Here is a 26,791-nt window from a genome sequence, read left to right as displayed (position 1 = left end):
AATCCAAACTCCATCTCACCTCTGCATCCTCTCCTGAGGCCTTCCCATATTGTACATCTCCAATGCAATAATCACATGACATTTAAAACTGAGCTCCTTTCAGCAGCATGAAAAACAGCAAACACACACTCAGAGACACATAATTAATTTCGGTAACACATCATCCCGGAGAAAGGAGTGACTTTTAAGGTTGACTGTTTCGGTTACGTTGTCACGCTGTGCCGTGGACTTTTCACATTCTCAGACCTTTCTGTTAGAGAACCCCCTTCACACAGTGTCAAAAGATTACCCAGCCGAGGCACATTAAAATGAACAAAGTGCTCTGCAACTCCCATTAGCTGAAGAATTTCTTTGAATCCGTGACCCTGTGGGAGGCCTGTCTGTAGAAGAAAAAGCTTTCCTAATTAAGTGAAGGGATTGTATGGCGAGTCAAGAGTATTGAAGCAAGCAGACATAAACTTTGACGGAAAAATAAAAGATTTTGCAGGAGAAGCACTTTCTTTTATTAAACCTCCGGTTTGAAGAGAATGGGAAAGTTGTGCCATCTTATCGTCTGCCGGCCCCCGACGCAAAAAGCAGAGCGCCGGAGTGCACGTCTGACAACCACGCAGAGGGCCGTGGGGAAATGGTGAGGATGATTAACTCCAATTTAGCACTCATTAACATTCCTGCCGGATCATCACATGCACTGTTGTTGATGAAAATCACTACTGACAAGTCTATAATTATGGGACACTTCTGAATTGGTCTGGATGACCGGCTCCTTTCAGGATGAGGGCGCAATGAGAAAACCACCAACTTAGAGAGATGAGGACAAAAATGACATTTGCGGACTCTGGCCCGTTTCCATTGATTGCTTTGTCAACATGCAATCTCACTCTGGCATCGCAAGGGGAAGGTCGTCCAGGCGGGATGGCCCAGGGGGGAATCTGAATAATGCAGATTGTCTAAGTGAAATGTAGCGCCGGATACCCCCGCGCACCCCCCATCCTAATCCTTTGTGGTTCTGCTCCAGTGCCCTTGTCCGCCGTCTCTTTTCCCTCCACGCTTCAGCATGTCCCACTTTCACAATGGGCAAGATTTACCACTTTGCAGACGAGGAGAGCACACTTTCACCAAGATGAAGGCTATTTATTTCCCCCCTTCAGCGGGTGGCAGATTGAGAGCTTGATATACAGGTTATCACTGGTGTATCTAGGTTTCCCCCGCTGAGGATCACACTTGCGGCTACATACTGTACTCTAGCCCAGTTCTATCTGTGGGGTTGCACTGCCTGGTGCTTTCATTTTGGTGATCATTGCGCTGTGTGTGTGTGTGTGTGTGTGTGGGACTGAAGATGTGAAGCCAGAGAAGAGATACATGGCAGATAATGAAATATTCAGTCACAGTGATTAGAGGCAGCGTCGGCAGTGTTCTGAGTGTCTTCCGTTCGTGTTAAGTGAGAAGGGGATATTGTTCATTTGGAGCTCGATGATGAACAGATGTCCACGCGCAGCTTCCCTGGCACGAGCTGCTGGAGTCGACAGATGCCCTGGACCTTGTTCCACCTTGGACACTTTGCTCAACGCCACCTGTGTAAATTTTGCTGCTAATTGAACATCTACAGATCACTAATGGCCTCCGCTGCTGCTAACCATCTCCTTGCGCCTCCTCGTGTTGGACGGCCACAAATATTCAGGCTGATACGACCTCAGAAGCCCACGAGAAGATGTTCACGTTTTTGCATTCTGATAAGAAAATGCCTCGATTGTATCTACAGAGAAACATCATCATTCTTGTGTCTATTAAACTGTCGCAGAGCGTTTCTATCTTCATTCACAGGGGCTCAAACACTGATGTGTGATACAGGCTTCTTTGAAAGACTGATAAAGTCAGCACTTTCACTCAGGAAAGTGTGGCTCGCATCCTTTGTGGACCAATTTTCCACTTTTGAGTCCAATTGAATTTTAGTAAATTCAGTTGGAATCATTGGGATACGTTGTATACCAGTATACAGAATATGTTTTGTATACTGGTAAGCAGTGTTGGGGAGTAACGGAATACATGTACCGCCGTTACGTATTTAAAATACAAAATATGAGTAACTGTATTCCGTTACAGTTACCGTTTAAAAAGGTGGTATTTAGAATACAGTTACTTTGTTGAAATAAATGGATTACACGGCGGTACTTCCCTGTTTCATATTGTGGCGGGTCAGGACTGTTTGGGTTTTGTTTGACAGCTACGTTCTGTTGTTCCAAGCGGTAGCGTTACGGTTGCCATGGTTACAGGGTGACGCTCTCTCTCTCTCTCTGCGTGTTTCCTGGGTGAGAGAGCGCCTGTTGTTGTTGTGCTAAGCTAACAGGCAGAATGCTACAGGTATAGCTCTAAAGAATGTAGCATCATGGGCAGTGTAGTCCGTGCTGCAGGGAGAATGGACTGCCATACACGTTATGTGTCTGTGAGCGAGGGAGGGAGAAAAAGGAAAAGTACGAGCTGTCATCGAGCAAAAACGGGAGCTGGAAGCATGTAAATATAATAATAACCACTGCAGCCAAGAAGAGAGCCTGACGAGCCCAGCTGTAAGTAAGCTATTAAGACTCGACTGTACACCGTGTTCGTGTTTTCCTCTGAAACAATAAGCTCTGTTGGAGCAGCCTTTCAACGCCTCTCTCTGTCTCTCGCTAGCAAAGTTGACCCAGACAACAAAGTAAAGCTAGTTTTCGGCTACGAGCCCGACACGGAACCCGAACCCGAACCGTAGTAAAGGGACCTCTGGCTAATACGTTGACGTATTAGCCAGAGGTCCCTTTACTACGGTTCGGAGCCGCGGACCTTCAGTAACAGTAATAAATCACAGCAATAGTACATTCATGTAGTTGTAAACAGCATGACAATATATTAAGTAATCCAAAGTATTCAGAATACGTTACTCTCATTGAGTAACGTAACGGAATACGTTACAGAATACATTTTGGGGCATGTATTCTGTATTCTGTAATGGAATACATTTTAAAAGTAACCTTCCCAACATTGTTAGTAAGTCTGACCTCCTAAGTTTAAGTAATCTGTGAGGAGGGCATTGAGAGACAAAGGAAGGGCATTCAGCATCAAAATCTGACGAATCAAACACAAGAGCTGAGGCAAACCTTCACAAACAAGGAAGCAGCTTCTTTGCAAAGAGGGCACCGAGTGCATCTTTGCAACAGGTCTCCTCACCTGTTCATAAAATGGTCTTTCTAAGCAACCTATGGAAACTTTCTGATCCCGTCTTATTTCTTTTATTAGAAAGGTGAGATTAGTTCCAGAGTTAACCGGTTTTCCTGGGATCCTTCCTACACACATACTTTCATAAACGCAGGAAGAAAATTCTTTTACTGCAAGTGAGCACGACATTCAAAATAGAGCATTAATAATTTTTTGAACATGATATCATAATAATATAATACATCGATATGCATACATTAAATCTACAGGCTGACAATCATATTTCATTTCCTGTTCTTTTTTGCCTTTTTTTGTTTTTGAGAAATTCCACATGATAGTCATGGTTTGAAAATGTGAATATGGAGAAAATGTTATTTTTGTTGCGATTTGGCAAATAAAATTGAACTGAATTTAACTGAAATGTAATTTTAATGTTTTCATGAGAACCGGTCTTGGTGCAGTTGTGGAGACAAACTTGGGTTTTGAGTGAAATCACATCTCAATACTGGATTAACTGCTTTAGTTGAGCTACAGTATGGGCTGCTGTCATGGCACATGCAGTCATATCAGTGATACAGTCTCACTTCAGACATTTGGTTAGTTTGAAGAACCCAAACAGACCTGAAGATGCATTTACCCCTCCAGGATGCTGCTGGACATATTATCCAATTGTGTATTTTTTTAGGTTGTTATTTTTATCCATAATATACATACATCTTTATCTAGTTCACATATGTCTGTTTTTGGAGTCCTTTAGTCCATGTTGAAAGCCTTTTTTGTTTCAAATATCTTTTATTAGGAGCAATCAGTATCATGGTTGTTACAAATTGATAGAACTTATGCCCCCTTTTTTCTCTAAGCTTACAAAACAGACAAATAAACAACATCAAAAGAACAACATCAATCCCCTGACTGCCAGAAAAAAAGAAAGTATAAATAAAATTTAAACTTGAAACACTTTTTTGTGTGTGTGGCCTTTTTGATTATCTGAATCAGGAACACAAAGGATGTCATGTAATTCTGAGATCTGTGATTTGTGATTGTGAACACTGATATAAAAACACCAGTGCTCGATGTTCAGGCTCGCTAAACTTGTATCTGATAAAGAGCTGCTTCTAAAACTGATATGCCATTAGCTAGATTTTCCAGCACAACATTTGTGGCTTAAACAGCATACAGCGAGTCTGCATTTATAAAATCCTCCCCAGTGCAGAACGAGAATTCTGCTTCTTGTTTTGGTCCCATAAATTGACTTGATAAGCAATGGATTGTTTGACATCCCATTCGGCTGCAGAAAGCAGAATTTTCTAATCTGTCTTATTAGAAAACGAGGGCTGTATTTCAAACACGTACAACCTCCTGCCATTCAAACATATGAGGCGCCCTAATGCTTCCTGTTGTCAGGCTGGTGTTTGGCAGACCAAAACCACTGCCATTCAATTCCTTTGCAGTTAGTGAGAAATATGGTAAGACACCTAGACTTGCTGTGATTTATTGCATTTCAGTAGATTATTAGGTGGCTTTTATGGAGGAACCAGGGTGGTTTGACAGAAGCGGTACCTTGGGGTGATCTTGTACTCCTGGCAGATCGGCACAGGGGTGGCAGGGCAGAAATATGAATGTCGTCGGCACTGGTTGTGCAGCATATCACATTAATAAACCACCTCAATGCATCACTCTCCGGCCCTCTGGCCTGGACCGCTGCCCAGAACAAAGAGATTGAAAGTCATTTGAATCAGGGGTGCAGAGCAGAACTCACTCGAAATAAAAGCTACCGACTACACCGCCGGTGAATACCAATCACGCTGAGAAGGCCGGCAGAGCAATTGGCTTAAACAGATGGGACAGGAGAGCAGAAGCTTCCGAACTTGCATTTGAATCCTCTGGTTTTTAAGATTTCTCCATCACTGTGGAAATCCAGTGATAGCTGTCAGTATGTGCGCTGCTACACTGCATGAAATAACTGCTGATTGGAAAGAAATTTTGCAGAAATTACAAATCGTGAACAAATGCGGTTTAAAAAAAGCACTTATGTTGCTCCAAGGTGTAACTTGGATTGAAACTTGACAATATGAAAATGCACTTTCAGTGGAAACTTACTGAAATTGGAAGTGCATATAAAAAGAAGAGAAAGAAAAAGTGAAATTAAAATAAAAACTAAATGTAAAACTTTAATATCTGTTGAACAGATCCAAACTCCGGCCTTTGAACTCTTTACTTTTTGCACCTGAGCTGCAGTGAAACACTTTATTCAAGGTGAAATATGAAAACTGAAAATATGGGAAATTACAGGAAATATTTAATCCATCCATCCATCTTCATCCGCTTTATCCGAGGCCGGGTCGCGGGGGCAGCAGCCTAAGCAGAGAGGCCCAGACCTCCCTCTCCCCAGCCACCTCCTCCAGCTTATCCGGGGGAACACCAAGGCGTTCCCAGGCCAGCCAAGAGATATAATCTCTCCAGCGTGTCCTGGGTCTGCCCCGGGGCCTCCTCCCGGTGGGACATGCCCGGAACACCTCACCCAGGAGGGGCCCAGGAGGCGTCCTTGTCAGATGCCCGAACCACCTCAGCTGGCTCCTTTCGATGTGGAGCAGCAGCGGCTCTACTCTGAGCCCCTCCCGGATGGCCGAACTTCTCACCCTATCTCTAAGGGAGAGGCCAGCCACTCTTCGGAGGAAGCTCATTTCTGCCGCTTGTATCCGCGATCTCGTTCTTTCAGTCACTACCCACAGCTCGTGACCATAGGTGAGGGTAGGGACGTAGATCGACTGGTAAATTGAGAGCTTCGCTTTTACACTCAGCTCCCTCTTCACTACAGGGGGATCAAATATTTAAATGTACAAAAATGTCACAAGCACACATTCTCTGATGTACAAAGCAGGCTTTAAAAAGCGAGGCGTTACAACTTTGGATGATTAAAAACAAAAGCAAAACAGCTAAAACAAATGATTAAATCCATTAAATCAAAAGTGGATTTTGGACAGATCCCTAATCCACACAAATTACTATTGGACACATATAAGCATGTTTACATCTGATAGCACTGTGGGATTTTTGGGTACGCTGACAGGTTGTGATAATAATCACACCATCCTACACATCCACATCGTCACTCTCACTGGATGATCAGAGCTGGAAAGTCAGCATGCTTGTTAGTATGCAAAAAACAGTTAGCAATGACATAACCTTCAAAGCGGCGATGCTTTCAAAAGAGAATGTCAGGCGGTGAATTTGGTGATTATGGATATAATGATGTTTTGATCGGGTGAGTTTGTGTAGGTCTGACCTGGTGAGACACTCATTCCACAGACTTCTGAAGGTGCTCTGTACGAGGCACGAAGGAGTTAGAAACACAGATTTAATATCAGGACATTATGAAGTGGGGGCTTCCATGGAACAGACTGATTAAGAAAAATTAAGACTGACTCTCTGCTTTGTCTGTGCTTCCTCAAAGTGCTCATGAACAATTTTTGCAGTCTGGCAGAGCAGATTATTTGGTGAAAGAGTCCCGGTGTTGCTTGCACAAGTATCCCCGGACACCGTGCAGTTTTGCAGATAGATTCTTGTAGACGTTTTTCTCTTAAAGAGCTAAAACTCATTAGAAGAATGACGAGTGGTGGAGTAAGGTTGTCACCTTTTATACTTTGTTTTGCCTTGTTTTCACTCAGTGATTATATTTAGGCACCAAAAACACCGTGTTTGGGATTATGGTGGTAAGAATGTGGTCTGAATTCAAATTTTATCCCAACAACAAACCTGCACATTAACAAATGATGCAGACGGCTTCTTTTTCAACCGTCCGCGTGTAATTAATTTGAAGTAAGAGACCCATTTCAGTATTATAACCAGTGGATCTTAAGAGCTTGAAAGGAAAGCTTGAAAACCTGGAGATTCCCAGGCATTTAAACACTATCGGGTTGCCTTTTAAGAGGGTTGTTGGCTCTCTGTTAATCAAGTGCATCACATGAGCCAAGGGGTGAAAGCCTCTTGGATGCAGGGGTGCTGTATGGAGGAGAAAACTGATGACAATTCCAAGGGCCCTAGTAAATTAGTCAAGTTTTATATAAAAACCATAAAACAACTTCACAAGTTACTTATAAAGTATTTTTTTCTTGGGATTAGTTTAGCAAAAATGAATAAAATCCACTCAGCGTCTGACCCTGCCTCCCACCTCCTTATTTCAAGATATGGTTTGATGCCAGTTCTTCTAGCTGACGCTGACGGCCTGAGCGGTACTGCTGCAGGAGAAAAAGACTGAAGTGTGGCTCTATTACATTAAACTCAGGCTTCCAAAATGGAAAAGAATGACAAAGCAATGCACAGAGAGGTATTACAGCATGTGACACTTGCCTTGTCCATCAGTGGTGGAACTTAAACTTATGACCAAATCCACATGAGACACTCTGCTTGAGTTTCCTACTGTTAGCTTATTTATTCTAACCTTTTTCTTACTTTTATTCTACCAACTATTTATTTTGTAAGAATAAATCATCTTTATATCCCAGGTACAAACATTTTTGGAGAAGTATGTATTTTGCACACCTCATATGTCTGATTAAAACTCCTTGAGGTGCACTAGGATATATTTTAGTTGGCTGTACATTGCTTGAAAATTAATATCGAATTGATTATTTAAGTTATATCCATCAGTCCCTGGTGGCACCCCTTCTTGGATGAGAGGTGAAACATCTTTAAAAAAGTCCAGTCGCCTTCTTTTTAAGCTCTCAAGACTACCAGGACCTGGATGACTGTGATCCTACTCAGGAAAAACCACTGATTCCACTGTCTGCACCAACTGTCTTCCCCTGACTCATATTTTTGATGTAAAAAAGACCAGGCAGCTTTCTTCCATTGATCCAGCGTCTGGCCCTGATGCTTGCAAGCCTGTTGTAGTTGATTTCAGTGATGGACAGGATTCAGCACGGGCACACTGACTCTGCTGTTCACTGATTATCCTTCTTTGGACCACCTTTTGTTTCCCTTCTTCCAGCACATCAAATTCAAGACCTGACGCTTCACTTGCAACTACATCACTTGAAAAAGTCTGTTGTATTCAGATAAAAAAACGTATTCACTTTCACTGTCACTGCTTTTTTGGTTCCAATCAGAATCTGGTAAACTAGAGGAAATTAGTCTTACCAGAAAAAAACTAAACAAAACATTATTATCATAAGTTTTAAGTGTAGGGTTGTTTTTAAGATGGGGTGAGGTCAACATTTTCACCACAAAAGTTTAGAGAATTCCAAAAGAACAAATTCCAAAAACTGTTGCGACTGCACGTTTTAGGGAGTGAGTGGCACTAACAGAAGGTGTAAGCAGCTGGTAGTTATCTGCATTAAACGCTCAAGATCGCTGGTCCATTAAAAGAGACTGTCATTTGAACGTTAACATTAGAGTTGGATGTCTCGAGACCGGTCTTGGTCTCGAGACCGGTCTCGAGACCACTTTTACGTGGTCTTGGTCTCGTCTTGGTCTCGACAGACTTTTGTCTTGGTCTCGGTCTTGGTCTCGACGGACTTTTGTCTTGGTCTCGGTCTTGGTCTCGACGGACTTGTGTCTTGGTCTCGGTCTTGGTCTCGCTGTCTCGGTCTTGCGCTCTCAAATCGACATAGTGTTCGGGAGATTTGGAGTCAACCATCAGCGGAGCGGGGGGTGTCTTACTGGGCTTAAGCCCGGGTCATTTTTTCTGAAGCATGGGGTTTTTTGGAGTGTAATTTGTTTGTTAGATGCCTGACTGACAACTGTATAAAACAAAAACAACACACGAAGCACAGAGCGCACCGTCCTAAATTCCCCCTGATTTTGGTATGATCCGAGCTTTGGCACTAGGCGACTGAGCACAGCACCCATGTGAGCGAGGGGGGAGAAGCTGCTGCCTGCGAGTTTGCTGCAGAGGAGAGCTTAAGTTTGACCAGGTACCAACGGAAATCATTCGTACTGAACTAATAATGTAAATATGACGGTGTATCACAAAAGATTGATATCAAACTGATCACTTGGTTGCGTTACTTACTCTTCAAGTGAATCAACAAATGGATAAATAAAAAGCCGAACGACAATGCTGATTTTGTTTAGAGAGTCTTAGCTTACATCTCATATTTTCAGTTGTTACCCTCCACGGCTAAACAAACTCTCTAAATCGGTTTCAGTTGTGTACTGATGAACACAACAATGGACATAAGGAGCTTCTTTCAAAGAAAAAACTCAGGTAGATGTTATTTTATATATTATGCTTTGTATGTTGTTGTTGTATGTTCAGTATATCTATGCAAAACAAGAGGAATTTCAATACACAGCAGTATATTCACAGTTGAAACCAGATATTTACATACACTTTAGGGAGAAAACATAAAACCTTTTTTTACTGTTAAACATCAATTTAGAGTAAACTTTTGTTTTAGATAAATAAATGTTGTAATGTCTTTTGAATTAGTTAAATGTCAGAATAAAAAGAGGGAGCTGTCTATTTTAATCACTTTCATCAAATGTAGGAGTACATATACACTAAGTTTATTGTTAATTAAGATTAATTAACCTCTTAAGCCCCAACGCCCCCTGATACGGGGGCAAAAGGCAGGAGATCTGTTAGGCTTGGGGCTTAAGAGGTTAAGAAAACTCCAGATGATTCCATTCTGAGCTTAAGAAGCTTCTGATTGGTTAGTAGAGTCCATGTGGGTAAATTGGTGGCACAGCTGTGGATGCATATAAGGCAAAACACAGAGCCTGTTTCTTTGAAATGGGAAAGTTTCTTTGAAAAATCAAGAGCTGTCAACCAAAACACCTGGAAAAGAATTCTGGAAAAGAATTGTGGAGCTCCATAAGTGTGGCTCAATTTTGAATACAATTTGGTGCCATTTACAATTAAGAAATACAGACAGTTTCTCTCTTTACTCTTAAAGTTAACAAATATGTTTTTTATATTTATCAATCTAAAAAAAGAAACATTTAGTCTGATTTGATGTTACAATTAAAAAGTGTTTGTGTTTTTATCTGAAGAGTATGTAAATATCTGGTTTCCACTGTATATTTGTGTTTGGCTTGATTGTCAGCACAACGAGGGAGAGAGAGGAACAGAGAGGGAGAGAGACGACGAAAATGACGACAGAACAGAGATGGAACAAGAGCAGGTGAGACACACAAGTTAGTCAAATGGTTGTTTGCCAAAAACTCATCAGAACATGTATCTCGTACCTATTGTATCTTTTTAGATAGCGTTTGTTACTTTTAAAATTCTATATTTATTAAGTTATGCAGGCTTGTTTGCTCAACAAGGCTGAATAATTATATAAACTTTTCAGAATCTAAATAGTGTACTTTGGTAGAATTAAAAAATAAGTGTAGTGCAGGTCTAAGATGATTTTTAGTGCTGCTATCATCTAGTTCTGATTCTGGTTCTGTCTTGGTTACTGTTGTAGTCCTGTTTTAATTCTGGATCAGTTCTGGGTCTGGTTGAATTGGGGTTTAGTCCCTGTGTCTTGATACAGGCCCGACTTTGTTCTGCCTTGCTGCTTAATTAAAAAACTATATATATATATATATACTGTATATATACATATGAAGTCATTCTTTTTTGAACAAAGCTCAAAACAGAGCCTAATAATCTTTCAGTCATTTCTACCCCCACTTAATTTCCTTTGGCTGCTCAGCTCTCACACAGTGGCTCAGCTACGCTCCAATCCCTCCATATTGTGGCCAATCACATGCGAGGATATAGGATAATATCATTATGTGAAAAACAGAGAGGGTGAGAGACGCAACAGTCAAGTGGAGCATGCGTCAGTCCTTTCAGTGAGTGAGTGAGACAGTAGACAGCGGTGAGGAGGGCTGTGCGAAAGCAAAAACACATAAATATGCCCGAGACCCGTAAACGAAGCAGCATCTGGCTGCAGTTTAAAGACTTTTTTTGTCTCGGTCTTGGTCTTGGTCTTGGTCTCGTCTCGTCTCGGTCTTGGTCTTGGTCTTGGTCTTGTCTTGGTCTCGGTCTTGGTCTTGGTCTTGTCTTGGTCTCGATACCCTCTGGTCTTGGTCTTGTCTTGGTCTCGATACCCTCTGGTCTTGGTCTTGTCTTGGTCTCGGATTAGGCGGTCTTGACTACAAGTCTAGTTAACATACAGTAAATCGTTCTGGGGAATTGGTTTTGATGAATCATGCTGTCTGTCGTGAAATGATTGTGTTACGTTTCAGTTTGGACTGCTCTAATAAAAAGAAGTAACTTGAGTTCAGTAGTTTGGCTCTGTTCTGGAACCACCATGGAGATACCACCCATAGAGCAGCATAGCGGGCATCAGCAATGGCTGACAGTGATGTCAGATACAGCGTGATAGAAGGGGTTGGAATGGAAGAGGGTTGCAAAGCGGTTTGTAGATCTGCATGTAACCCGGGTTAAATAGATGCATAAATAGTAAAAGATAAGTGAAGTCTGAGAATATAAATATCAAAGAGTTCATTTATTTAAATTTTCTTGTATATTAAAAAGATAATAGTTCATGTAAAATGATTAAAAACACGTTTGCATTGTTTAAAATAAGTTATCTTTGTTTTATTGTGAATTGTTTATGAGAACTGTAATTTCCTACGGGGATATGGTCTGTGAAGGTAACACAGGGTGGGGAAGGAAAAAGAGAAAAAAGAGAGCGCGAGGAGAGAGAGCGGTGGCGCGTGAGTTACACGGAGCATCCGGAGAAGTTAGCTTGTTTTTATGTACTAGTAGTAAGTGTGTTTTGACTTTTCGGAAAGATAAGTCACAGTGTCGGTAAGTTAGTGTCATGACACGTAAAGTTTCGGCGTGAAGCTGCTGGACTGTGTGTTTTGTTTACTGCGCCGTGCACGCATTAAGTTAAAGTGAGGCTAACCCAGCCGTTAGCTAATAAGGACTACTGTAGACTGCCGTTTCGCTAAAGTTGTGGAACGTAACAAGCTGCAGAGGATCGTTACCGAACTGGATAACGACGGACACACCCCAGATAGTCACTCTGAGTGCCCGCGTCACTCAGAGTACCTCTGGCAACGTGGGAAGCTAAAACAGGTAGCTTGTGGAGATCACGGACCTTCCCCGTCTTTGTGCTACTGCATTCAGAGCGGAGTGTTTCTGAAGGAGCTGAAGACAACTTGTTGCCTGGATTAATCTGGTGGGAAGTGCACGTTTCACAAGGTACTGAGTTTATTTATTTATATTTTGCTCATTGAGTGAAGAACTTCCGGTTGGGAGATGTTTTGGATTTATACTGGAGCAATACAGGCCTGCAACGTAGGGTTTACCTCTGCCGGCTTTAGGTTTAGTTTGGGACTATAATTGTTTTATCACTGGTGGTTTATACTGTATATGTGGAGATTCTGTGTACAGTGGGTAAATTGCTGTGTGTTTTTTGGTTTGCCTGAATACTGAAATCTGCCATTTTGTTATTTTCTTGTTTTCATTGTTTGGTAAATTAAAGGAGGGTTGCAATGCTCTACTTTGCATGGTGTATGACATGATTTACTGCACTATAGACACTAGTGTTCATTTTCCCGTGTAGTGCTACTCCTAAGGAATAAGCTTCATTGATCCCAGAAACAAAAGAGAAGTCGAATTTGAAAATATCGTACAAGAAATATCGTACTAGAAAAAGAACCCAAAGCCCATTTATTTAATGGTATTGAGTAAATGAGGGCTACATGCAGCAATTGTGGTTGTGCTAAAGCAGCAGAGAGCACATGTTGTGTAAGATCACCTAATCTGCCGGGACTGTGCAGTTCCTCTAATGGTCAGTTAGGGTTGGTAGTAAAAGGGGGTCAGCCTTCAACCTTCCAGTAGGAAGCATCTTCTCTGTTTCCAAAAAGTTCAACTACATGGGAAACAGCCTGCTTCATTTCTGTTCAGACTCTGTAAGAAGGTTTCTGATTGCTAGTAGTCAAACCAAGTCCATTGCACTACTTTTAAGCACTTTACAACCTGTTCTTTAATCTGTGCCTTCCTCCTGTTTTGTATATACATCTCATCTCTGTTATTTATTCTTGCTGTCCTACTATTTATGTTTTTATACCATGCACAGTTGGTGTGGAGCACCCACAATTGTACAAAGACTTCTCTATTCTTTTCTATTTCAGCTAATATTAAATTAAACCACGAGTTCTTGTTGTCAATTATCATCACTATTAGAGTTACCAATTCCATTGTATCTTCACTTTTTACTGATAAGTTGCCAGCCAATAAGAATGAGGTGTCCACACAATCAGATCCCCCTCAGCTCTGTCTGGTTTGTTGTGGTTTTAACGCTCTACAAGTCCACGATAGCCAATCAGACATTGTTTCTGCTTTTCAGCCTGCGTGGCATCAGCTTCATCAGCAACAGTACTAAAGGACTGTCTCCAAAGGTTGGTAAAATCCTGAGCTCTTTGGTGAAATCTCTTCCTCGCTGTGTAAAGGTGTTTTCATACCTGCAGTGTTTAGTCTGTTTAAATTGAACTCTTGTTCACTTCCCCCTTGGTGCCGTTCGTTTGTGCAGGTGTGAACGTAGTAACTTGGGTGCAACCCAAAACAACCACAGAGACCCTTTGGAGGAGATGGTCTTGGGGCCTCGATCCAACCAAACTACCAGGTGTATGTTGCAAGTTTGAGCTAAAACATTTATCAGTGAAATGAACGTAAATTCTCAGTGTTCTCCTATAGTCCAGGACTGAACACCTTCTTCCTGTGTTTACTTTTGTTTCTCGTTCCTCAGACACATCTGGCCAATAAGTGGATTGAATGGTCACACGTCGTTTGTAGTGGCACATTTTGGTTCGCTTGCTGAGACTTGGAATTTTCTCTGAGTGAAAACAATCAAGCCTTGCAAAAAACTGAAAGTTTAAAAACTCATCAACGGGCGACCGTGGCTCAAGAGTTGGGAGTTCGCCTTGTAATCGGAAGGTTGCCGGTTCGAGCCCCGGCTCGGACAGTCTCGGTCATTGAGACTGTGTCTTGTGTCTTGTCCTTGGGCAAGACACTTCCCCTACCGCCTACTGGTGTTGGCCAGAAGGGCCAATGGTGCGATATGGCAGCCTCGCTTCTGTCAGTCTGCCCCAGGGCAGCTGTGGCTACAACTGTAGCTGCCTCCACCAGAGTGTGAATGGGTGGATGACTGGGTGTGTAAAGCACTTTGGGGTCCCTAGGCGGGAGTAGTAAAAGCGCTATACAAATACAGGGCATTTACCATTTTACCATTTAACTGATTTGGACGAGAGTAAGTGCCTCGTTCTAGCACCTCACAGCTGGCTGTAAGAGTGGGTCAGTTACCTCCATACCTGATCCCGTTTCTCTCAAAGCCCTCCTCTGGAATACTCACCTTCTCTTCCTCACCTGCCTGCTCACCCTCCGATGGCCATCACCTCCTGAGGAAACAAACCACTGGACTCCCTCCTCATTTTAAACTCCACCTGTAACTCAAGAAAGTGCACTAAATCAACCCCTTTTTGTCCATCCATCCATCCATTCGCTTCCGCTTATCCTTTTCAGGGTCGCGGGGGGCGCTGGAGCCTTTCCCAGCTGTCATAGGGCGAGAGGCGGGGTACACCCTGGACAGGTCGCCAGTCTGTCGCAGGGCCAACACACAGAGACAGACAACCATTCGCACTCACATTCACTCCCACATTCACACCTAGTGGCAATTTGGATTATCCAATTAACCTATCCCCCCTTTTTGTCTGTGTAGAAATTCTCTGTGGATTCATTGGAAATAGGCTCACGTCTCCTTTCCCTCAGAAAGCTTATATACAGATTCCTTGTGTCTGTTAAACCTCACTTGTTTTTCTTAATCATTCTGCCTTTCAGTTCACCAGTAACCAGACTAATCAGTCGTGACACGCTCATCATGTCCAAAAATACCAAGAAGGTGATGACAAAAATGTTAACAAGGCTTTATTAAACGATGCTGATGTCATGGTGGCTGTACCCATCTTTTATACCAGCGGTCCCCAACCCCCGGGCCTCGGACTGGTACTGGTCCGTGAGTCGTTTGGTACTGGTCCGTGAGAGTTGAGGCTCAGGTGTGAAATGTATGGTTTTCAGGGTTTTTATCGGTTTTCAGCGTTATTTTGTTATTGTTTTTATCGTTTACTCTGTTTTCCTGGGTCTTTTCACGTGTGTTATGAAAAAATTTTCTTTTTTTCGGTACCGGTACTAGTTTTATTTTGTTGTATTTATCCGCGACACCTTAAAGGCCGGTCCGTGAAAATATTGTCGGGCATAAACCGGTCCGTGGCGCAAAAAAGGTTGGGGACCGCTGTTTTATACGGTTTATGGAGCTAAAACTAAGGCTGAACAAAATCTGAGGCAGTTTCACAGAATTGAGGCCTTTACATGTGTTTATTGTGTGATCATTGTTGTACGTGAAAAAGAAGTAATATGCTACAAGTCAGTGATCAAAAACGTAACGCCATGTCTCACAGTCATAATTAATCCTCTTTAGTAATATTAATGAACCTCACTTTGTTTTTAACGCTTGCACAGACATTAACTTCTCAATTTACTGTAGCTGCCTTCACCAGTGTATGAATGTGAGAGTGAATGAATAGTGGTATATAAATGCAATCCATTATTAATTTACCCAGTCTTATTTCCTTGTTCTGCTAAATTATACCTGGGGTGAATATTTTATCTCACAGCTGTGCCTCCCTCGGTCTGCTGATGCTCTTTTTGCTGTAATTTCAAACCAAAAATGCAATAAAGTTAATAAAGCTGAGGTTAACAAAAGTTCTTTAACTGCACTTCTCACACTGTTTTTATCTTATCTATCTCATCACTGACTCCTGCAACGGCACTAGAGAAGATAAAGTGCACTGATGCTGTGTTTTTTGTACTTCACTGGTACACTGAAGAGTTAGTAACTAAATCGTGGGGAGCTAATTGCTCCGCGAGGTCCAAGGAATGATGGCTGCTTCAGCACACCGCCTCAGAAGCTCTAATAGGCTCTTTTGATGTGGATTAGAAACAAGCATTTATTAATTACAGCAGAAATACTGCAGGCAGATTATTTTCTCTTCGTCTTCTCTTCATTAACCGTCTTCACTGCTTCAGACCCCGTCACACGTTTTCCTAACAGTTTCCTCTTCAAGTGTGCAAGTTCCTTTTGACAGCAGCCACATATTTAATTTAACACGAGTCTCTGGGGAGCAGTTAAGAAAGCTGAAGAAAAAGGTGTTTGTTTACACATGCTGAGGCTGAAACAGCTGTTGGCAGGGTAAACAAAGTGTCAGCAACCAGCGACAAGCCAATTTTATATAAGAAAAGAAGCTAATTAAGCTAATGTCATTTCAATAGCTCGATTGCTCCGGGTTTAGCTGCTTTTCAATAAATTCCCGACCCTGTTGAAATAACATGAACCCTTATTTAAAAACTCAATAATAATCAAACTAAATGAGCTTTCTGGAATAGCCATTAATCACACAGCCAATTAGCAAACATTACATCCACTTTCACTTTGCACAGAACTATTTATTATTAAATGATCCAATTTAGTGAAATTAACTCTCAAAAGGAGTCAGGTGCTTTTCCACTGATGTCGGAGACAAACGTGCAATAAACTCGATAGAAATTTCACACATCAGCGCTCAAAAATATCTGGAAAAACTTTTCTGTGTGTTTGGATGACGAGGCGAAAGAGAGGAGTTACTGTATGTCTCAAACAGAGCCAGAAAAAGCTGTTTCAGTGCAGCTGAAATGGCCTGTTTGTGTCAGAGATATTTGCTGTCCTTCAGCTGATTGCACCTCTGTTTTTTGGTTTTGCAATGTGCTCCAGCTCTGATGTTTCTCAGGTCGCCTGCTGTGCTTCCTGCTCTGATTTGGTGTCACTGGGAGAGGATCCCAAAATTACAACAGCCTTTATTTATTTATTTGCCACTGTGTGTCTACCTGCCCTTTCTTCCATGCTGCTGCTTTGTTTCCCAAACTGACAAACGTATTACGGCTAATTGAATATGACCCGCTGACAGCTGTCTGAAATAATGAAGCCTCTTTTCCCTTGCATTTTCTCCCCCAGGATGGCCTCTCTCTCCAGCACTTCAGTCCACATCAAAGTGCCTAATCAGTGTGGAATCTGGGGCTGAAGGAAATATTGATCACACTGAGAGCCCGAGCGTCCATATTTACTGCTTCTGCACTGAGGGAGAGGTGGCATTATGGAGCCCGAAGCTACGCTTTCAGACTCAGGAGACGATATTATTTGGTGTAAAGATGCTTTTTGGTTTGTTTGTTAGAAACAAAGTTGAATTTAAACATCGGGGTGTCTGAAAAGGGCTCCAAAAGTAATCCACAACCTGTGGGCGATAATAGAATATTTTGCCTCCAAAGCGACTCAACCTTAGAGCTCTTTAGTTTTCTGAAGTGATTTTTGTTTGGCTTCTGTTCTTAGTTCCTTTTGAAAATTCAGCAGCTGTTTATATTGTTTGTGTTTCTCAGTATGCCTCCCCAGGGGCACTTTTTGCTAATTAGTCAAGCCTTGGATTGTAGGTTCTCGTTGTTTTTGGGGGTTTCTGTGTGTTTTGGTTAGTTTTCCATTATAAAAGATGTTGTGGTTTCATTCTCTTCCTCCTGTAGCATCTCTGGTTATCTTTCGTCTTTTGGTGTTTCTCAGGCTTTAGTGTGAGTGTTGTTGTATTGTCTGTGTCTGGTCCAAAGGGGGGGCATCGGGGCTACACATAATTACAAACATATGCATAGTACAGTCACAGAAAAATGTAGCCACAGCAATGAAAGTGTAAAAATATCTGCATTAGACTGTGGAGAGACAAAGAGGAGAGACATTTTCTCTCTGTGGACATCTAAGAACTCCCCACACGACGACAGCTGACGACATATTTTCATGTGTTTTGCAGTTTTTGAGTAGGTCACGATCCTGCATGTGTCCATCGCCTCGGTGTCCTCCTCATTCATGCTGGTGACCATGACTGCTGCAGAAGCACTACGCTACCGAATAGGGATGGGTATCGTTTAGGTTTTATCCAATACCGGTACTTTTGAAATGGTGCCGGTGCTTAAACGGTGCTCAAACCGGTGCTTAAAGAATGGAGAACACAAAATTGGTCCAAAAACCTCTCATGTTCAGCTGTTTTTTTTTGTAAAAAGATAACAATGTTAGCCTTTTCTGCAGCTATGGGGCATATATGGTATCACTCTTGGCTGGAAGCAGTGCTTAAAGCGCTTGTTGCAGCTGCTGAGTTTGCATCTTTTGCTGTGAAGTACAGCCAGACTTTGACCGCTTCGCCTTGGGCATTATTAATCTGTAGCTCTGCTCTAAAAGAACGTACCTACCTGGACCCGCCTACTATCCTCGGAAACGTAAAATGATTGGCTAGAATCTAAAGTGTGTCACAGCTCAGGAAAAAAAGGCACCAAAATGTGCGCTGCTTTTCGGTCTGGTTACTACCGTTTATGCCAGATACCGGTGCCATCCTACTACCGAATAATTAAACCAACTTCATACTGGAATAATAACATTTTTGCTGACAAACTGTATGAATCTGTCTAAACTATAACTGAAGTATATCAGCTGAGTGGTTACAATGACTTCACTGATTGGTTCTGCTTTCCTCAGTGTTGTGTGTTTCACTTCCTTTTTCCGCTGTCCCTGATTTCCTGATTGTTTTTAGCTGCGTTTAGTTCCTCACTTGTTTCCTCTTCCCTTGTTAATTACTTTGTCAAATCATCTGCATATTTGTGCGTCCTCTTGGGTATTTAACAATATATTTAGCTGAAGAATCAGTAACTGCCTAAAACGAAAATAAGTATTTTTTAGTAATGACACACTAAAATGTTAATCGTTAGGAATCTTTTTCACCCACAAATTCACCCAGTGACTCACAATGCTGCTCACAGACTACTTGTATACTTAAACAGCAGCTGCTGTGAAATGTATGTCTGCAAGCACGCAAGAAATGACAATGCAGACACATTTTAGGGTGAAGTAGAGACGGTCATCTACCAATCGGAGCGCTGGCAGTTTGGAAGGTCAGAGTGTCCTTGGGAAAGAGCTCCACTGGACTCTTGTGGACTGTGTGTGTGCGTGTGTGTGTGAATGTTAGGATAAAAGCATTTTGTATAAATGTGCATGTGAATGAGTGAATGAGGCTTATAGTAAGAAAGTGGTTTGAGTGTTAAAAAAGAATAGAAAAGGGCTTTATGAGTGTGAGGCTATTTACCATAAAACAGCAGCTGTGCATCAATATTTCAGTTTAAGTACTTAATTAGAAGATTTTTCCAGACAAAATATACCTTTTAAATTTGTTACGATTATTTATTTCACCTTAAATCAAGTTTGATCTCCAGTTAACGATGCAACTGTCAGAATCTTGGGAAGTGACTAAAGATACATAATAAACTTGATTCACACAAAACTAGTTACAAAGTGTCACACGTATGGAATCTCTATTTATGGTGAAGGACACAGAACCTGAAGTTGATTCTGTAAATGAGAACAGCCAGAATTTTTAATGCTCTCCTAAGATGAAGGGCAAGCAGGGTCAAAAAACAAGAGTGTAAACTCGCATAAAGGTTTTCACTTGCAAAAGCAGCTAGTTGTGTTTATTGTGTAGAGCTGACATTTGGCAGTTTCAGTGTGGAAGGAGTTGACACTATTGAGCACCTTTAATGACTCCAGAGAAAATAAAACATCAATAAAACAACATCTGTGAGCTCTTAATGAAGATCTGAAGACAACATGCTCCTAAAGTGGCGTATGCTATCAAACAGACGTTCAATAATTAACAGATAATCCAGCGTGGCGATGGATGGTCGTCGCTGCTCGAGAAAAAAGGACAGGAAAAAAAAAGTCACAAAAATACAAAAATGTTTAAACATTTCTGCACAACCAACTCTCGGTATTTTAAAACCAAATTGTAGATAATTTGCATTAATTAATTGAATATTTATGGCCTCACGAGGACAACTCATGACGTTTGGTCGACCCTCTGACCTTTTCCTCACGACTGTGGTCGGCAGCTCATTCAAACTTCCTCGCAAACTCATCAAAATTAAAACGACATGTTGCAGTAACACATTCATGATCCCACGTGGTTGAACCATCTTTTGTGAGCACTTCATTTAATTCCTAATTTCAGCACCTCTAGTCTGGCCCAGACTAATGAATCCATTTCAGTATGAGCGGCTCTTTAAGGCAGAGCGACCTCCATCTATTCAGTGGCAGGAATACTCTGGGGATAAAGCGCTGCCTCTAAATGGGAATTTAACTTGGATGTATGAAATCAAATTAACTGATGAAAGCATTTAATGCTATATTTGTAATCTGGAGACCACTTGGCAGAGTTCACAATGCAGATATGTGTTCATTAATCATTTGGCCAAGGATTTCTACTTGCCAAATGGGGGTCAGTGAATTGTCTGTATTCTTAATGTGTACGTTTATATTCAGGATCAGCTCACTGTTTACCAGCAGAGATTCACACAAGAGGCTCTTGACAGTGTAATGAAAATGTAAAGCTGCACATGATTATCCATACTGTGTGCTGACATGGTATTACAATGGCCTTTGGGCAATAATGAGGTTGTGTTAATAGACTCAAGCAACAAAGGGACCGATGCTAAAGATTTGTTTTGCTATAGTATCCCAGTGCAATCAGAGAAACAGTTCTTTTCCCAAAACAATACAAATGTAAATCTATTTACATTTTGTATTTTATTTATGATAAAACACTTAAGAATTATTAGAATTTATAGAAAAGTGCCATATATCACTTCACAAAGCAGCTATTATGCATATAAAAAAGGTCAAACTATGAATCCTGATTTTACTAATCTAGTTCTGTTTGTATTATGAATTATACAGAAATCTAAAAGTCAAATGAAGCAAAACTAAATCTAGTTTTAATAAAATGTGCCACAAACTTAAATCACACAGACTGACTAAACTAATAACAGCCACGCGTTTCTTTAGTAGTAGCAGCTTCCACTACAGCAGCGGTCCCCAACCCCCGGGTCTTGGACCGGTACCGGTCCGTGAGTCGTTTGGTACCGGGCCGCGAGAGTTGAGGCTCAGGTGTGAAATGTATAGTTTTCAGGGTTTTTATCGGTTTTCAGCGTTATTTTGTTATCGTTTTTATCGTTTACTTGGTTTTCCTTGATCTTTTCACGTGTGTTATGAATAAATTTTCTTTTTTTTGGTACCTGTACTAGTTTTATTTTGTTGTATTTATCCGCGACACCTTAAAGGCCGGTCCATGAAAATATTGTCGGGCATAAACCGGTCCGTGGCGCAAAAAAGGTTGGGGACCGCTGCACTACAGGACTGAGGGAAACTATGTGGGGTTGTTCCTGCCTGGACATTCGCAGTCCATTTATATTTCTTAACTGACCCTGACTCAACTCTGAGTGAAGCTACAGCATGCAAACCTTTTGCAAACCTTTTATCAACCCTTCAGTTGTTTGTTAACTTTGTGTTTTGGGTCATTTGAAATGCCTCGATACTGCTTAGAAATGATTGTCTCCTGAAAGTTTGCAAGATGTTCAGAACCTGAGGAAGCAAAGCAGCTTTAAACTGTGCACAGTTGGGCTAAGAGTTTCTTCAAACATAGCGTTGTGCAGGTGTGGCCTGGTGAATCCAGGAGGTCCTTAGCAAACAGTCTCATTATATTTGTTGTAGAGCAGTTGGTTCCTTTGTGCTGTCCTTGCATTTGCACTGTACTTATTCAGTGTTTTCCTCTTTGGATGCATGAACACAGATTTCTAAATGTTATATTCTTTTGAGCTTTTACATTAGCATATTGCGCTTTTTCAGGATTCCCACTCTTATAGGAGCAGCAGTAGTCCTGAAATTCTTCATCATTTGTCTCATGTGGACTGAAGAAGCTCAGACTCCTTAGATTTGCTATAATGGGTCATGTTGTGATACCAGCTTATCATTCTGAAGTGAAACAGATTGTTAGTAGTTCACTACACTCTCATGTCCTTAGCATAAAACACCTGATTCCATTCAGCTTTTGGAGAAGGTTTATTTCCACTTTCCAGTCTGGGTTGTGATGATTCAACTCGTCCCGTTTTGGCCTGTCATCGTTCATATTCCATAAATGAAAACCATCTTCAAAATAATCATCAACAGTAATCTACAGACCAAAGACGAGGACTTGTGCTTTTAGATATTTGAGACCATATCATATAAAATGATGTATTTATGTAGTGTTTTATTGGATTGTGTTGTCGAATATGTTGGATTGTTTGTGTTTTCTCCTCAATATTTATAAAATATTTGATTATGACATTGTTTTTCCATCCAAAAATTCATTTTTAATATTAGGTTTTAAGTTTTGTGTTCTTCCATCTATTTTTTTAAACCTTATTATTCTTCATATTGACCTCGCTTCATAAAGTTTTAATGTCACCGTGAGAAAACAAACAATACATATACATGCCAGACACTCGTCTAACCCAAGGCCGGCACACGCTCACCCTCCACCTCGCCGTTTCAATGCCAAACTAGTTCCCGTCTCTAGCTGTGCAGTCTCTCACTTTCTGTGGACAGAACATGTATTTGCATTTTAAGATGTGCTTATTCCATCAAACATTCATGAGTCTAGACTGACTGTTCACACAGAATTCAGAGGACTTTGGCTCAGACAGACATTAACAGTCCCAGACATTTTGTCCACATAATATGACATCTTTTAATAAGGGATGGGATCCATATTGGAAACAAGGGAATTTGAGTCAGGATATCAACGTGTTTAAAAAAGAACATCAAGAAAAAATATCACACAGCATTAAGCCCTCATTTTTTCTCTGTTGTGTAGAAGTATTTTATTTATGGCCACTCTGGGTGAGAGAGAAAAAACATACAAGCTCATTCATTACCCGTAAAACGTGAGAAATTTCCTCTGCCGTGCAGGAGAATTACAGCGCTGCAGAGCATGAACAGTGTCAGAACGAACAGCAGACGGTTTCTCACACTGTAGCTTATTTTATTGATATACAATAAGACAAATCATTGGACAATCAACTTGCCTTTCCACTGCCTTCATGCCTTGTGTGCTCAATAGGTAGTGTTGGGAAGGTTACTTTTAAAATGTATTCCATTACAGATTACAGAATACATGCCCCAAAATGTATTCTGTAACGTATTCCGTTACGTTACTCAATGAGAGTAACGTATTCTGAATACTTTGGATTACTTAATATATTATCATGCTGTTTACAACTACATGAATGTACTATTGCTGTGATTTATTACTGTTACTGAAGGTCCGCGGCTCCGAACCGTAGTAAAGGGACCTCTGGCTAATACGGTGGGTTCTGTGTCGGGCTCGTAGCTGAAAACTAGCTTTACTTTGTTGTCTGGGTCAACTTTGCTAGCAGAGACAGAGAGAGGCGTTGAAAGGCTGCTCCAACAGAACTTATTGTTTTTGGAGGAAAACACGAACACGGTGTACAGTCGAGTCTTAATAGCTTACTTACAGCTGGGCTCGTCAGGCTCTCTTCTTGGCTGCAGTGGTTATTATTATATTTACATGCTTCCAGCTCCCGTTTCTGCTCGATGACAGCTCGTACTTTTTCTTTTTCTCCCTCCCTCGCTCACAGACACATAACGTGTATGGCAGTCCATTCTCCCTGCAGCACGGACTACACTGCCTATGATGCTACATTCTTTAGAGCTATACCTGTAGCATTCTGCCTATTAGCTTAGCACAACAACAACAAAAAGGCCTCTCTCGCCCAGGAAACACGCGGAGAGAGAGAGCATCACCCTGTAACCATGGCAACCGTAACGCTGCCGCCTGGAACAACAGAACGTAGCTGTCAAACAAAACCCAAACAGTCCTGACCCGCCACAATATGAAACAGGGAAGTACCGCCATGTAATCCATTTATTTCAACAAAGTAACTGTATTCTAAATACCACCTTTTTAAACGGTAACTGTAACAGAATACAGTTACTCATATTTTGTATTTTAAATACGTAACGGCGGTACATGTATTCCGTTACTCCCCAACACTGTCAATAGGACAAACCTTGCATCAGTCCAGATAATAGTCCCAAAATATCACCATGTTCCTCTTCTAACTCACTTTGCTTTCCACTCAAATTATTTTCCTCCCCAGATGATAAACTTGTGCAGAGGGAAAGCAGGGAGGCAGGAGCATTCTCTGAAGCACATGTCAGCAAACATGGCAGTGAACTTTAAAAGTAATTTATTCAGCAGACGGGAGCTGAGGAAGATTGATGTTCATATTTCATCCATCAATGGTTTTCATAATTCACTAGCCTGGTGGACGGGTGCTAGTCAGAGCTTGTCAAGCAAGCTATGGCAAGTACATTCTCAATTCAGCCAGCTTATTGATAATCAAATCTCGCCAGTGAGCATGTCTTGTGTTACACGATGATCAGAGCAAGCGTTGCTCTCCGGAGAGCGCGGAGGGGAAAAGGCAGCAATGCCGGCCCTGCAGTCAGTGACTGCACAACAGCCGAATCGGGAGGCTGAGACATCAAACTCCACAAACCTGTCACAAGTCACAGGAATAAGTTTTCTTTAAAGACAGGGCCGTGTTTTGCTGGGGGACCCTCTTTAGAAAATCTCTTCTGTTCTTGAACTCTAGTGAGTTTTTAATGCAGAACCAAATTGAATTTACATCTTATTAAGTGAAGATAAATCAATAAAGGGGTGTAATAAACAAAACGAATGGGATAGCTTGATGTTGATCTTAAAGCCAGAGTTTCCAGTGTCACAAAAAAGTCACTTTATAGGACAGCAACCTCTTTGCAACTAGTAAAAAATCAGTTGCCTGGTGACTGAATTTTATTCTTTTGCATTCAGTGACAAATTGCAAGTAGCAACTGGTCATCCTTTCATTTGTTGTTGACTGCACAGGTCACCTGGTGGGAGTCAACATGTCTCCAGACAATCTAACCTGACAGACTGCAATCACTCAGTGCAGCTTTGAAAATCAATGGCTAATTTGTCTAATGTCTATGTTGGGTCTGTGTTTCCAGCACTGCTAGTTTAGAAACTTATTCTCGTTAACAACAAAAACAAGACGAACATCTTTTACTTACCGGGAGGCCCCGGCCGGTGTCTCAGAAAGCACTGAATCCTACCGCAGACTGACCCCGACGACGGCCTCCGCTCGCTGCCTAACAGTTCACACAATACACATCACAGCAAAGCACCTCCCACCGTAAAACCCCCAGATGGTTCTAAGACAAGGCACTGTGTGTGTGTGTATGTGTGTGTGTGTGCGTGTGTGTGTGTAAACATCTGTATGCATGTGAGAGTGTGTGTGTGTGTGTGTGTGTGTGTGTGCGCGTGTGTGTGTGTGTAAACATCTGTATGCATGTGAGTGTGTGTGTGTGTGTGTGTAAACATCTGTATGCATGTGAGTGTGTGTGTGTGTGTGTGTAAACATCTGTATGCATGTGAGAGTGTGTGTGTGTGTGTGTAAACATCTGTATGCATGTGAGAGTGTGTGTGTGTGTGTGTAAACATCTGTATGCATGTGAGAGTGTGTGTGTGTGTGTAAACATCTGTATGCATGTGAGAGTGTGTGTGTGTGTGTAAACATCTGTATGCATGTGAGAGTGTGTGTGTGTGTGTAAACATCTGTATGCATGTGAGAGTGTGTGTGTGTGTGTAAACATCTGTATGCATGTGAGAGTGTGTGTGTGTGTGTAAACATCTGTATGCATGTGAGAGTGTGTGTGTGTGTGTGTGTGTAAACATCTGTATGCATGTGAGAGTGTGTGTGTGTGTGTAAACATCTGTATGCATGTGAGAGTGTGTGTGTGTGTGTAAACATCTGTATGCATGTGAGAGTGTGTGTGTGTGTGTGTAAACATCTGTATGCATGTGAGAGTGTGTGTGTGTGTGTAAACATCTGTATGCATGTGAGAGTGTGTGTGTGTGTGTGTGTGTGTAAACATCTGTATGCATGTGAGAGTGTGTGTGTGTGTGTGTGTGTGTAAACATCTGTATGCATGTGAGAGTGTGTGTGTGTGTGTGTAAACATCTGTATGCATGTGAGAGTGTGTGTGTGTGTGTGTGTAAACATCTGTATGCATGTGAGAGTGTGTGTGTGTGTGTGTAAACATCTGTATGCATGTGAGAGTGTGTGTGTGTGTGTGTGTGTGTAAACATCTGTATGCATGTGAGAGAGTGTGTGTGTGTGTGTAAACATCTGTATGCATGTGAGAGAGAGTGTGTGTGTGTGTGTGTGTGTAAACATCTGTATGCATGTGAGAGAGTGTGTGTGTGTGTGTAAACATCTGTATGCATGTGAGAGTGTGTGTGTGTGTGTAAACATCTGTATGCATGTGAGAGTGTGTGTGTGTGTGTGTGTGTGTGTGTAAACATCTGTATGCATGTGAGAGTGTGTGTGTGTGTGTGTGAGAATGTGTGTCTCTGTATGCATGATAACTATTCGCTGATAGCTGCCAACATCTGCAAACAAATATAATTCTGTAAAGTGGTTCTTTATTGTGTATATTGTGTTCATACAGAGCGTTATTAAATTTATTGCTAATGTAATCATATGGCACACTGACTTCTGAGGAAATTTTAAATGGCACTCGCCATCAGAAAGGTTGCCTACCCCCGCTATAGATCGAACTCAGACCTTACAAATTTAAGATGCACAATGACAACATTCAACAAT

The 26,791-nt window shown here is 41.5% G+C and overlaps 1 long non-coding RNA gene across 1 annotated transcript; it reads left to right on the top strand.

The window, feature by feature from the left end:
- Nucleotides 1-11,723: 11,723 nt before the first annotated feature.
- On the top strand, nt 11,724-26,536 carry LOC146519489 (uncharacterized). Its single transcript, XR_014873775.1, has 2 exons — nt 11,724-12,337; nt 17,181-26,536. It is a non-coding gene; the product is annotated as an uncharacterized LOC146519489 (long non-coding RNA).
- The last annotated feature ends 255 nt before the right edge of the window (nt 26,537-26,791 follow it).

This window comes from Neolamprologus multifasciatus, chromosome 4 (genome assembly GCF_963576455.1).
Source record: "Neolamprologus multifasciatus chromosome 4, fNeoMul1.2, whole genome shotgun sequence".
NCBI lineage: Eukaryota > Metazoa > Chordata > Actinopteri > Cichliformes > Cichlidae > Neolamprologus > Neolamprologus multifasciatus.
Note: the sequence above shows the minus strand (reverse complement) of the source record. Positions and strands in the feature narration are given on the sequence as shown.